The sequence below is a fragment of the Crotalus tigris genome, unplaced genomic scaffold, assembly GCF_016545835.1.
Source record: "Crotalus tigris isolate CLP2741 ecotype Arizona unplaced genomic scaffold, ASM1654583v1 scf7180000024441.2113493, whole genome shotgun sequence".
In the NCBI taxonomy this organism is placed as follows: domain Eukaryota; kingdom Metazoa; phylum Chordata; class Lepidosauria; order Squamata; family Viperidae; genus Crotalus; species Crotalus tigris.
Window position 1 is genome coordinate 724679 of NW_024100610.1, and position 13552 is coordinate 738230.

The 13552-nt window shown below is 38.8% G+C and overlaps 1 long non-coding RNA gene across 1 annotated transcript in view; it reads left to right on the plus strand.

Annotated features, from left to right (window-relative positions):
- Positions 1-13552, plus strand: part of LOC120302941 — a 44065-nt gene that overhangs the window by 3006 nt on the left and 27507 nt on the right. The gene's annotated exons all lie outside the window — the stretch shown is intronic.

Below are 13552 nucleotides of genomic sequence, written 5' to 3' on the forward strand. Positions count from 1 at the left end.
TACTCTGCCCCTTCCCACTCCCCAGCCCTTTTCTAAGCAGGTTTGATTTGTTATGTTAGGAGTTTTGTGTATGTGTGTGTGTGTGTGTGTTTAAGGAATGTTTTTTAAAAGCATTTGGGTTGTGGCACCTTTGGTCTACTTCTTCTTTAATCCTTTTATTAAAAGGAAAGTCATTGGACAATCATAACAAGCAGCTTTGCCAAACTGGATTCTTCGGGAAATGAATATTTTACCTCAATGAAGTTCCTTCCAGAGGGAAACTGGAGAACCTGAAAGCTAGACCATGCTCTCATGTGCTGATTTGTCCCAAGGCTAGAGTTCCTAGGGAAGCTGGTGATTCAGGTATAACTATAAAAAGAGCTCTTTGCTGCAGAAAACCTGAAATCTTCTTGATTTACAACCAAGGGAATGCTACATCAGGAGTGCTGGTGCCTTACAGTTTAACTGGGCTTTGTTGACCCTCAGAAGCCAGCCATTCCTTCCTAGTATATTTCTCAGCAAGTATCTTCCAATCAAGTTTCTTTAAGCCCATTTGGTAGATCTATTTGTTTATTAGATGGTTATCCTACCTTCTCTTCAGGAACTCAAGAAACTGCACTCCTTCCTCCAAAAGCTGTGGTGGACATCTGCAGACTTGATTTGGATTAACTATCATTGCTTCTTGCCAAATGTTTCATTTCACAGTTGTTTGTTTGCATCAGCTGTCTGCAATTATCTGTCTCATCTGTCTTCTGAGATAGGTTGATGGACTACCCATTTTGCAAGTAAGAAAGAAAAACAGTCTGAGGGAGAGAGAGGCAGCAAAAGCTTTACTCAGTGGCATAGTCTACTGTCTGGGCAAGGGTTTGTGCTCAAGGCATCTCTCCTTAATCCAACCGTTGCTATGGTGCGCACAGAAATAAATGCAAAATAAAATAGACTGAAAATGCCACAGGTCAATGGGGTCTGCAAAAAGAGTAGCATTGGCCATATCAATTTTTTTAAATCTCTGCAATGCTCTCTGTCCCATTGGGACATATGTAACCAGCATCCATATGATATTCTTCCATAGCAGACGCACACACGCACACGCACAGAGGACCTATTTTCCATTAGTAGAGAATCTTAATAATGACATAATTGTTGCTGGGAGCTGGACTGATAACACTGGTCTGGCAAGGTTGCTTTAACTCAACTTGAGAGGAAGCTGGCAACCTGCTGGCAAATACACGTCCACGCAGGCTTGGTTTGTGCCAGTGGGTACACCTACAAAGGCAAATAAACAGTGTTCTTCCTCTGTGCATGAATGCATATGTCAGCCTGTCTCTGTGATGTGAACACAAAAAAGGGAGGGAGGGACAGAGACAGCCTTATTTATGAGTCATTCTCAGTGGGTTCTGCCTTCTCTCTAGAGACCTGCTTTGAATTCAGCAGTTCAATGATTCGTGGGAAGCAATGGGAGAGAAACCACGGAGGAAAGATTAGAGTATTAGATGAGAATTTGGATCATGCTTTACTTGGAACAGATTACATCTTACATTAAAAATACCGGTACCTGCCTATCACAGATTCTTGGGAAGGACTCAGTAAGCAGACAAAAATATCAAATCCAGTCCAATCATCTCTCTGACTGTGCAACAAATTATAATTGCAATATAATTGTAATATATGCTAATGTAATAAATCACTTTTGGACAATCACTTAAATATGAGCCAGCAGTGTGCTGAGCTGCCAAAAAAGCCAAAACAGTGCTAGGCTGCATTAATCAAGATCACATGAAGTGTTAAAAAAAAAAAATCATCACATGAAGTGTTAATTCCACTTTGCAATGCCTTGGTAAGGCCACACTAGGAATACTGCATCCAGTTTTGATTGCCACAATGTAACAAAGATGTTGAGACTCTAGAAAGAGTACAGAGAAGAGCAACAAAGATGATTAGGGGACTGGAGGCTAAAACATATAAGGAATGATTGCTGGAATTGGGTATGTCTAGTTTAATGAAGAGAGTAACTAGGCGTGACATGACAACACTGTTTCAATATCTCAAGGGTTACCATAAAGAAGAGGGAGTCAAACTATTCTCCAAAACACTGAAGACAAGACAAGAAGCAACGGATGGAAACTAACCAAAGAGAGAAGCAACCTAGAACTAAGGAGAAATTTCCTGACAGTTAGAACAATTGATCAGTGGAACAACCTGCCTCCAGAAGTTGTGAATGCTCCAACATTGGATGTTTTTAAGAAGAGACTGGACAACCATTTGTCTGAAATGGTATAGGGTATACTGCCTGAGCAAGGGGTTGCACTAGACTAGAAGACCTCTGAAGTCTCTTCCAACTCAATAATAATAATAATAATAATAACAACAACAACAACAACAACAACACTGCCTTGACGTGGTTGTGGGGCTTGTGTACTCTGAGGAAGATGAGAGCTATGCCAGAGGTTCAACCATACTGGACAGGTCTCATCAGAGGAGTCAGACAAAGAGTGTCTCTCCCATAAAAAACATGGTGAGACGTAAATTGCAGAATGCCATACCAGCTCGGACGTCGCCCGAGTTAACAAGGTCCGCGCTAGATATTGGAGTTCCTGGATATCTGGTGAAAAATGGGTTACAGGACTCAGGACTGTTGGCTGAGCAACCAGGGCCAGCAGCTGCAGAACTACTGGAAGAAAAGGTGTTTACCCGTCGCAGATACACAGTGATGGAAAACAAAGAAATAATGATCTGTTACTACAGATCAAGTCCAACAAGAAGAGGATATCTAAAACGAATGCACCAGTTCTGGAAAGAACAACATCCAGAATCAGAAATAACAGAACAGAGACTAGCAGATCAACGCCGATTTATAACACGAAATAAAGTATTCACAGAAACAGAATTGGACGAACTGCAAAGGTTTACCCAGGGCAAAGAAATCAAAGCCTTACCAGAAGTAATTCAGAATGTAGAGGCAAACCAGGGGGAGTTGGCAGTGAAGGAATCCAGCAGAGATATACAACTGTTCTCATTTGGAAACCAGGCACCTCTACCTCAGGAAGAACAAAACCCTCTAACTAAAGAAATAAAAGAATTGAAACAAAGAATAACTGAGCATCTAGAACAGCACAAAAACAACAGAATAAGGCTACCTGCATTGAAGCTTGTTCCAAAGAAACAGCTAGCACAAGCATTAAAAGATGCAAATACTGCAATATCAAGTATAAGCACCAATTCACTGCAAGAAACAAACCAACTAATGTATAGCACAGCTGCAGTTATAACAGAATACCTGGGATGCAAAATCAACAAAAAAGAAAAACAAACAAACAGTGCACCAGAAAAATGGAAGGTTAGACTAGAAAATAAGATCAGCAAGTTAAGATCACATGCAAGCAAGCTAGAACAGATGAAAGAAAAGAAGCTGAAGAACAAGAAGACCAAAGAATACCTAATCAAGAAATACCACTTAGAAACAAGGAAGATCAAGGAAGCACTGGAAATAATAAAGCAACAAATAACAGCTATAGCCAGGAAAATCAGTAGATATGAAGCTCGAATTGCAAACTATAGGCAGAACCTCCAATTTCAATCCAATCAGAAACGTTTCTACCAATCCATCAATGGAGAAACTGCAAGGAATCAGTCAGTACCTGACAAGGAAGAAACAGTGCAGTTCTGGAAGCAGATATGGGATAACCCAAAGAAATACAACAAGGATGCGGCTTGGTTAAAAGAGGTGGATGCAAATAAAACAGAAGTTGAAATGAAAGAACTAGTAATAACAACAAAAATGGTAGAAAAAAGAGCAAAGAAAATCAAAAATTGGTCAGCACCAGGTGAAGATGAACTGCATGGGTTTTGGTTGAAACATCTAACTGTTATACACCCACTCATTGCCAAGCAGTTCAACAATATACTACAAGGAGGAGAAATTGAAAAGTGGCTAACAACTGGGAAAACCTACCTAATAATAAAAAATCCAGCAAAAGGGGCAACACCAGGCAACTACAGGCCAATTACCTGTTTACCAACAACTTTCAAATTACTAACTGGTGTGGTAGCTGATGCAGTACAACAGCATCTAGTTGAAAACAATCTCTTTCCACCTGAGCAGAAAGGAAACCGCCCCAATAGCAGAGGAACAAAAGATCAACTCCTAATAGACAAAATGATCTTGGAAAACTGCAAGAGAAGGAAGACCAACCTGAATGTGGCATGGATTGACTGCAAAAAGGCATTTGACTCTCTGCCACATGACTGGATAATCAAGTGCCTAGAAATAACAGGAGTCAGTAGAAACATCAGAAAATTTGTGCAAAGATCGATGGCACAATGGAAGACACAGTTGCAGATCAATGGTGAGAGGCTGGGAGAGGTTAATATCAAGAGAGGAATATTTCAAGGAGATTCATTATCACCATTACTATTTGTTATTGCACTGTTTCCTCTGTCAACAATACTGAATAACTCAGGACATGGCTATCAAACATCAAAAACATCTGCCAGACTATCCCATCTCCTTTATATGGATGATCTGAAGTTGTATGGAAAAACATCATCTGAAATAGAATCGCTGCTCAACACTGTCCGTATATATAGCCAAGATATTGTAATGGAGTTTGGCTTGGACAAATGTGCCACACTTACTATCAAACAAGGAAAAATATTGAAAACTGAAGGAATCAAGATGCCCCACGAAAATAACATTAAGAGTCTGGATGAGGAAGAGTACTACAAATACTTGGGTATCCTTCAAGCTGACAACATCAAGCACACTGAAGTCAAGAAAAAGATTAGAGGTGAATACATCAAGACAGTGAAGAAGATCTTAAAATCCAAACTCAATGGAGGAAATACCATAAAGGCAATCAACACCTGGGCAATCCCAGTCATTAGGTACAGCTGGAATAGTGGATTGGACTCAAGCAGAACTAAAAGCAATGGATAGGCAGACCAGAAAAATAATGACAATGAATCATGCCCTTCATCCACGCAGTGACATTGATAGACTTTATCTACCAAGGCAAATAGGTGGGCGTGGAATGCTACAAGTACATCAGATGGTTGAAGAAGAAAAAATGGCTTTGGAAGAATATCTGAAGAACAATGATGAAGATGCACTGAAATTAGTATATCAGGAAGGCTTACTGACTACTGGAGAGACCAAACTGGCCTACAAGAAAGACCAAATGAAGAACAGAATAGAGGCATGGGAAGACAAAGCACTACATGGCCAATACATGAAAAAAATAGCTGGGAAAGCAGATAATAATAAAACCTGGCAATGGCTAAGAGCAGGAAAATTGAAGAAAGAGACCGAGGGACTAATTCTGGCTGCACAAGACCAAGCCTTAAGGACAAATGCATACAAAGTCAAAATTGAGAAGACAGCAACAGACAGTAAGTGCCGCCTATGCAAAGAAGCTGAAGAAACAGTGGACCACTTGGTAAGCTGTTGCAAGAAGATTGCACAGACTGATTACAAGCAGCGGCATGACAAAGTAGCAACAATGGTGCATTGGAAGATCTGCAAAAAATATCATTTGCCTGTAAGCAAAAACTGGTGGGATCATAAAATAGAGAAAGTCATAGAAAATGATAAAATTAAACTGCTCTGGGACTTCAGAATTCAAACAGACAAGCACCTGCAACATAACACCCCAGACTTAACAATTGTCGATAAGAAAGACAAAAAAGTCTGGATAGTGGACGTGGCAGTGCCTGGAGATAGCAGAATAGAAGAGAAAGAACTGGAGAAGATAACAAAATACAAAGACCTACAAATAGAAATAGAAAGACTGTGGCAAAAGCAAGCAAGGGTAGTACCAATAGTCATAGGCTCCTTGGGTGCAATCCCAAAACAACTGGAGCACCACTTGAACACCATTGGCATTGACAAATTCGCTATTAGTCAATTGCAAAAGGCGGCCTTACTAGGAACTGCTTCCATCCTGCGACGATATCTGTAATACCATCAAACATCCACATCTGCCTATCCCAGGTCCTGGGTAAGGACTCGATAGGTAGACAAAATGCCAAATCCAGTCTGAACATCTGGCTGACTGTGCGATGATCAATAATAATAATAATTTGTTTTAAATAATATAACATTGATAGTAATTGTATGTTATATTATTACACTATATAATAAACAATCCCAGAACAACTGGAGCACCATTTGAATGCTATTGTCATTGATCAAATTGTCATCTGTCAATTGCAAAAGGCAGCTTCACTTGGAACAGCTGTAGCACCATCAAATATCCACATCTGCCTATCCCAGGTCCTTGGAAGGACTCAGTATATGGACAAAAATATCAAATCCAGCCTGGCTGACTTTGTAAGCAACCATAGTAATAATAAGAGCAAGGCAGCCTTTAAATACTTTAAACAAATTGAGTTGAAATAATTATCAAGTAACCAAAGTACATAAATATATACCTAATTTAGATCAAAAAGTCATGTCACCAGGCTGTTATCCATCCTTTTTTGTCCAGTTTAGCTTCCCTTGTTTTGATTATTACTGCAAAGGGCAACTAAGCCACAACTGTAACTGCCAACTGCCTTGTTTCCCATATGGGTACTGAGTAACAATTGGTAAGGGAGGTTGTTAGAAAGGTGAGTTAGTAAGCTGAAAATTAATTATTCCTTTCTTGGTGGCAGCAAATACAGTATGAAGTTAATGACCAAAGTATAGCTCCCTGACCTAGGTGATTATAACAGCTTGCTAGACAGACAGCATCAATAGGTAGGCTGAGGTTGTGATACATGTGGTGATTAATTGTGAGAATACAATTACAGGTAGTCCTTGATTTACAACAGTTCATTTAGTGGTTGTTCAAAGTTACACGGTACTGAAAAAAGTGACTTATGACCACGCATGATGGCATAGTGGTTAGAATGCAGTACTGCAGGCTACTTCTGCTGACTGCCAGCTGCCAGCAGTTTGGAAGTTCAAGTCTCACTGGCTCAAGGTTGACTCAGCCTTCCATCCTTTCGAGATCAGTAAGATTGTTGGGGGGGGGCAAAGCACCATGAAGTGATATATAAGTCTAAGTGCTATTGCTATTGCTATTTTTCACACAACCATTACAGCACCCCTATGGTCACGTGATCAAAATTCAGACCTTTGGCAATTGACTCATATTTATGACGACTCCAGTATCCTGGGGACATGTGATTAACTTTTTGTAAACTTCTGACAAGCAAAGTCTATGGGGAGGTCAGAGTCACTTAGCAGTCATGTTACTAATTTAATAACTGCAGCAATTCACTTAACAACTATGGCAAGAAAGGTCATAAAATGGGCAAAAATTCTCTTAAGAAACGTCTCACTTAGCAACATAAATTTTGGTCTCAATGTGGTTGATAAGTCAATGACTACCCGGTAGTAGATGGAAGGACAGAAGCCATCTGTAGTGTTAAAAGGAAGAAAATATGTAGTGCAACCTGGCTGTGAGAGAAAAGTTATAGTTGTGCCCTGCTTGTTCTCTTCACAAGAAGGAGTTTTAGAAGGTCTACAACATCTGTGTAATACCTAGTCCTACCATGCAATCTACTGAACAGATGTTGCACATGGCAAATGGCTAGAGGATGGTGATTCATGGGGGCAAATCAGGTCCCATAGCAGAGCAGAGGAAAATAAAATTCCCATCATTGATGGCCCAAATGGCCTGTGGGGAAGAGATTCTTCTTGATTCCAATTATAGCAGCCTAGAAAATCTAGTTGCTTGTCATGGTTCCGACAGATGAAACTCTTCAAAGAACTTTGAGGCATTGTTTACCTTAAAGAATCTTTATTTGAGCAGCATAACATCAGCACGTACGTAGGCGAAGCCAAAACCTGAATTCCCCTCCCCTGAGCACATAGTATCAAAGCACAATTCCCTCCTCTAGTTAACAGTCATAAATCACATTCTCCAATTAGTTTGAAATGCTGGCTTTCCCACCAGTTCTTCAACCTGCCATTTCTTATCGTCTCTTATTTCAAAAAACCTTGATTCTCACCCTTATACTGTATTGTTATGTCTAACTAAATTCCCATGCACATTCCTCATCCCCCCCCCCCAGTATCATCTAATTCTAACTTTAAGAGTAAAACTTAAAGTAAAGGAAAATGGCTGCATCTCCTTATGTTGTCAAAGCAAGAACATCCGATGTTAGCAGCGTTAACAGTTGCTCCATTGACAGTTCCAAGTTACCAGTTGTTTTTGCAGTGCCACAGACTTTAGTAACAGAGGGAGAACACACAATCTTATTAAGAAGGATGGAATCTAGCAATCTATGAGTGAGACTGATGGAGACCTGAAGAATTAGCCTCATCTTGGAAGAAGGGAGGGAGGTGGATTTATGAAAGGTGTGGTTTTGTATGGATTCAAGACTACAGGTTGTTGGGAATTGGGTGTAAGTCCTGAGCTGACAACCAATACAGATCTTGAGTATCTGTCTTCCAAACTAGGGCCATCTGCAGTGGAGTGATAAAAGTCAAAATGGTGATCAACAATTGTATGTTTGAAGTTTTGCCCCCTTTTAAATATGCATTGCTAGTGCAATCGATAAAAAAAACCAGATGTGGCTTTGATCATGAAGTTGTGACTGCCATCTTAACTGTAGGTAGCTCTTTCTGAAACATGGCATGCCTTCACATAAGGAGCTCTGCCTCCCTGGATTCCAGTTTCCCTAGTTCAAAAGAAAGTGATTTGTAAAAAATGTTTTGGGAATGTTTTCCAATTCTAATTCCAAAGTTTTTCAAGTCCAATTCCAGACTTTCAGCAGTGAAAGATACTAATGGAGTCACAATACAGTAACATCACAAAGAGTGGAGAGGACCCAAAATCTTTCCCATCTTTTGCAATACTTCTTTGTGTGACAGGAAGCAGCCTAGTTTCACTGTGGTGCCATTCAGCTCAGCTTGAAATCACATTGTAGAGTGGTGTTTCTTCTCTGTTTTCTACACCTGTGAGCTGAGAACCTGTATAGAATCCGTCAGAGCGGAATGCATCAAGTTTATTGTTTTATTCGGAATACTGAACCCTCAACCCATCTCATAAGACTTGTGCATACATTCATTCTCTTGAAACCTACCCAACTCAACCCAACTTGAGGTGGTTCATTGCAAGGTCTGGGCCCAAATGATGAGCAAATGCCTTTAAGGAAAGTTGCCCTTCTTTCACTAAGGGAATACATAGAAAGTGTAAGGGATCATGATTCATAAAATGTTCATAAATTCCTGGGAATAGTTACCATATATTTTTTATTTATTTTAAATAATATAAAATATTGGTGTAATAATGGAAAGACAAAGAGGTACAAACAACTGTAAAAAAGTAAACCAAAAACAAACCCAAGAGGAATTTGGGCTATTTAATAATTGCATATTAGGTATAGTATAGCTTAGATATTTAAAAAATGATAAAGAGCTATAAGGAGAAATTAGTGGAAAGATAATAACAAATAGATTATGATGTATTTTTGGAAGATTGAACAATGCCCTATTATAAAATTAAACACATGTATGAAAATATTTGACTGTTGATACCTTGTGATTTGGGGAATTAAATAACCTTATCTCATCTGCCCATGACTAATTGAAAAACATGAGACATGAGTCATTAAATGAATAGATGGGAAATATATAAAAAAAGGAACCCTTTTAGGTCTCCAACGAAACAACTTCTCTCTTGCATGTTTGACTCAAATAAGCAATTATTTTACAAGCATAAAAATAGTAATTCTTTGGAATAGAAATGTATTGCTAGTATGTGTCAATGTGTGTGAACTGGGCAGCCATACAAATTTGTTAAATAAATTTTAACAAACGTGAATATTATGCTACATATTAAGCTGTTGAACTAATCTTTTGGTACAGATTTGGCGGTGGTGTATTAGATTTTGAACAGTATTTATGTTAGAAGAAGAAAAGAGGAAAACATTTTGCCCCAGAGAATGATTTAAAGATAAATTTTTGTATCTGAAAGACTCCATCAGACATGTCCCAAGGAAATTTGACAGCGTATTACAAAAACTGTAGCTGATAACTTGTATGCTAATGGCTTAGCTAAATAGAGCTTAAGTATACAATGTGATGTTACAACATTCTTTTTTTTAAATACAGAACAATTACTCTTTCAAAAGGGAGAATACAAGAAAGTACAAAAACTCTTTAAACACAACTTCAGTACCAGTCCTTTACAATGGAAATTTGGACCCTGGGACCAAATTCATACAGCCTGCTGAGATCTAATGTGATATTTTGTTGTGAGTTTGACTAGGATGTTTTATGAATCCAGCCATGGTTTATGTTAAGAGTTTAGGGTTAAGCTGAGGGCTTAAATGTTCAACAAACGCTAGTTTTTTCAGTACATTGGGGAAAAGCAAATCACCCTTTCCACATTCTGCTGAACTCAGTCTTTTGTTCTTTAGCTGCACTGAATTCCACTGGCATTTTTTTAAATGGACTTTGTACATAGAGTCTGAGCACAGATTTCATTTCCATTGGTGTCTAGTGTCACTAGTCTAGTACATCATGTTGCTACCTGTTAGGGTACAAAACCGGCTTTCCTGGATTTTTTTTAGTAACTGGCCAGATTAGTTTCCTTTTAAACTGCATGCAGTTTCAAATGCAACTTCAGAGGGTTGCTCCCAATCTCTTTAAGGTCTCCTGTTAAGCCCAGGCCAAATGGTCCAGTAAATGTCAGATGATTGGATCAAGCAACTCTCTTTTTCTAACCGAATGAGCATCTCCTCCATTCATGTTCTTCTGTCAAGAAGCTCTCATGGTTTACTAGAGAAAGCAGCTTTAATTGTCAAGGCCCAAATTTATTTCATCAAGTATAACTTCTTTCCTGGGTTTATGAAAGGCTAAGGGAATTTGATTTCACAGCCCATCTAGAAAGCAGTAGAAATGAAGCTCTTTTTATGTTAGGATCCGGCAAGCTTAGAAAATACAAAGTCCTCAGCTTTATTATTAGGATGGAATGGTGTCCAAATTGGATCACTAGTCGTGTAAAATTAACATGAGGGAGCAAGGTATTCCTTTTATCAAAAAACCTGAATGGAGTGCAGTGTGTTTATCTTATATTAGTTAATTGGATTAGATTAAGAATTCTGTTTTTGGAGCGATTGCAACGTAAGTATTTTTGGCTAAAAGAGCACAGTCATTGTATCATCACTTAAAATGCCCTTTGATACATAGCTCTGAGTTAACAACATGCTTCCAAACCGTTTTTAGCATTAAAGGAAGTAACATGAATTTTACAAAATATTAAGCCAATAAGGACTATTTATAAACAATTGTTAAAAGACACCACATTTCAAGACTTTGGAGCAATATGGATTAAGGAATAGCAGTTTGCAAACATGGATATTTGCTCAGATATTTAAGTTGCTTCAGCTCAGAGTTTGTGAGCAGTTTTACAATCTGCCTACTACTGGTATAGTAAGATTAAAAATGACAAAGAAAAAAACAATGAGGAACAGCAAAATCAGAAATATACAGTTGCAACCACTTTAAAGTATGTAGCCAAAACCTGGAGATAGTCAGCAATCTCTTATCCAAAATCATTTCTCAAACAACTTAACAGGAAGAAGGCAGGCCTTATATCTGGGGAGAGGCTCTGCAGATATGTTGGTACCTACATATCATAAAGTTAACATAAATTCAACTACAAAATGAAACCCCATCTGTTGGTGAATTCCCGCAGCTGGCATACTCGGAACACAGTGTGATCTGTATAGGATGATTCCTTCTCTAGAAGATTTATTCTTTTCTATAGATGCTCAGGTACTAAGTGTTTGGACATTTAACAAGAGGATAGAAATAGATATCATGAATTTTTATGATTGTAAACAACAAAATCAGCTCCCCCAATTCCTTCCTACTGAGTTGAGAGGACACTGGTTTTCCATCAGTTATAAAAATAGGAATTTAGACTGCACATTCAAGTTTACTATTTCCCCCACTTTGTTGTTATTTAAATTGGAATAAATGTGAATATTTAGTCTTATCATGGGAACTCTTACCATAGGAAGAGAATACATAAGATACATTGGTATACAGGACAGGTAATTGCCTATGGGAATCCACCTTCACTCCTTTCTTACAGACATATCAATTAAACAAAGAAGCCGTCATTTATAGCTCCAGTGCTTTTTTTTTGTCATAGAACTCATCGGAACAGAGTTCCGGCACCTTTTTTTGATATATTTTCCAAGTTTTAAAAGTAACTTTTGAAAATGTGATGTTTGGTCCACATGGACTTGAATCGCCCTGTTGAGTGTAGCAAGTCGGCGGCAAAATCATTAAAACGGTGCATGTGGGCTGCTTGTGTGTCGAGTCCAATGCACGCGTACTTTGTCCAGCTGCTTGGCTTGTGGCACTGCTCGGCTTGTGATTGGTCATGTGGTTGCAAGCTGAGTGCTTACTGCAGGTGACGACTATTATGTTTCGTTACACAACTGATGTGTGTGGGTGTGTGTACAGTGATTGACTAAGTGCAAAAGGTAAATAAAAGATTAACAAGATGTGAGTTCCAGCACCTTTTTTGTACAAAAAAAAGCATTGTATAGCTCCCACAATGCCTCTAATCTGACATCCCTTTGGGTCATTATGCAAAGCACATAATGATAAAAAGAGAAAAAGGGCCCAGGCAATGTAATACTTACAGGAAATTCTCTCCTTGTTCTGGGCCAGGATTTCAGAATGGCTTAAGGCTTGACAAATGTATATTTGTTTGGAGAAACAAAGGCAGGTCTGCTTGTGGGATATATGCAAGGAAAGAACCCTCAAACCAAATAGGTATCTTCTAAGTGTTTCCTTTGTCTAGCATTTCCCTTCAAAGAGTCCTTTGAATACAATAAGCCACACAGAGTTAGCCTGTGATAAGATGGGAGGCCAATAAATGTAATTAATTAAACAAACAAACAAGAAAGAAAGCAAACAATGGTACATCAGGCTAGTTTTAAATCAGGGGTCTTCAAACTTGGCCCTTTTATGACTTGCGGACTTCAAATCTCAGAATTCCTCAGCCAGATATGCTGGCTGAGGAATTCTGATAGTTGAAGTTCACAAGTCATAAAAAGGCCAAGTTTGAAGACCCCTGATTTAGATCCTGGATTTAATGTTCTTATTTCTGCAAGGGAGAAGTAAAACATCAGGTAGAATGCTTTAACATCAGGCAGGAAGCTTGGAAATAACATTTATCTTTGCTTTTTGCCCTGTCTCACAGAATCCACAGCAATTCCTTGCTTTGTTTGTCCTACATTCCTGAGGAATTAGAGAAATAACCAAAGGCCTCAAAGACAAAGACCTGATTTAAGCAAGGAATTTTATTGTTGAATCTTTAGGATCTCTAGCCAGCAATGCACCTTAACACTTTGGTGCAGACAAGGGCAGTAATAGGCAGAGTGATCCCGCACAGGGGACGTGTCTGAATTACATGCCTGTTCAGGACAGACTTTTTCAATATTTTGGAAGGGGCACTTTTAAGGCCATTCTTCTTCTTTTTCTTTGTCATGCTATTCTTGATTTAGAAAAGGGATTGTAAGTGTGTGTTTTCCACTTTGTAGTGGTGGAAGCTTACTTTGC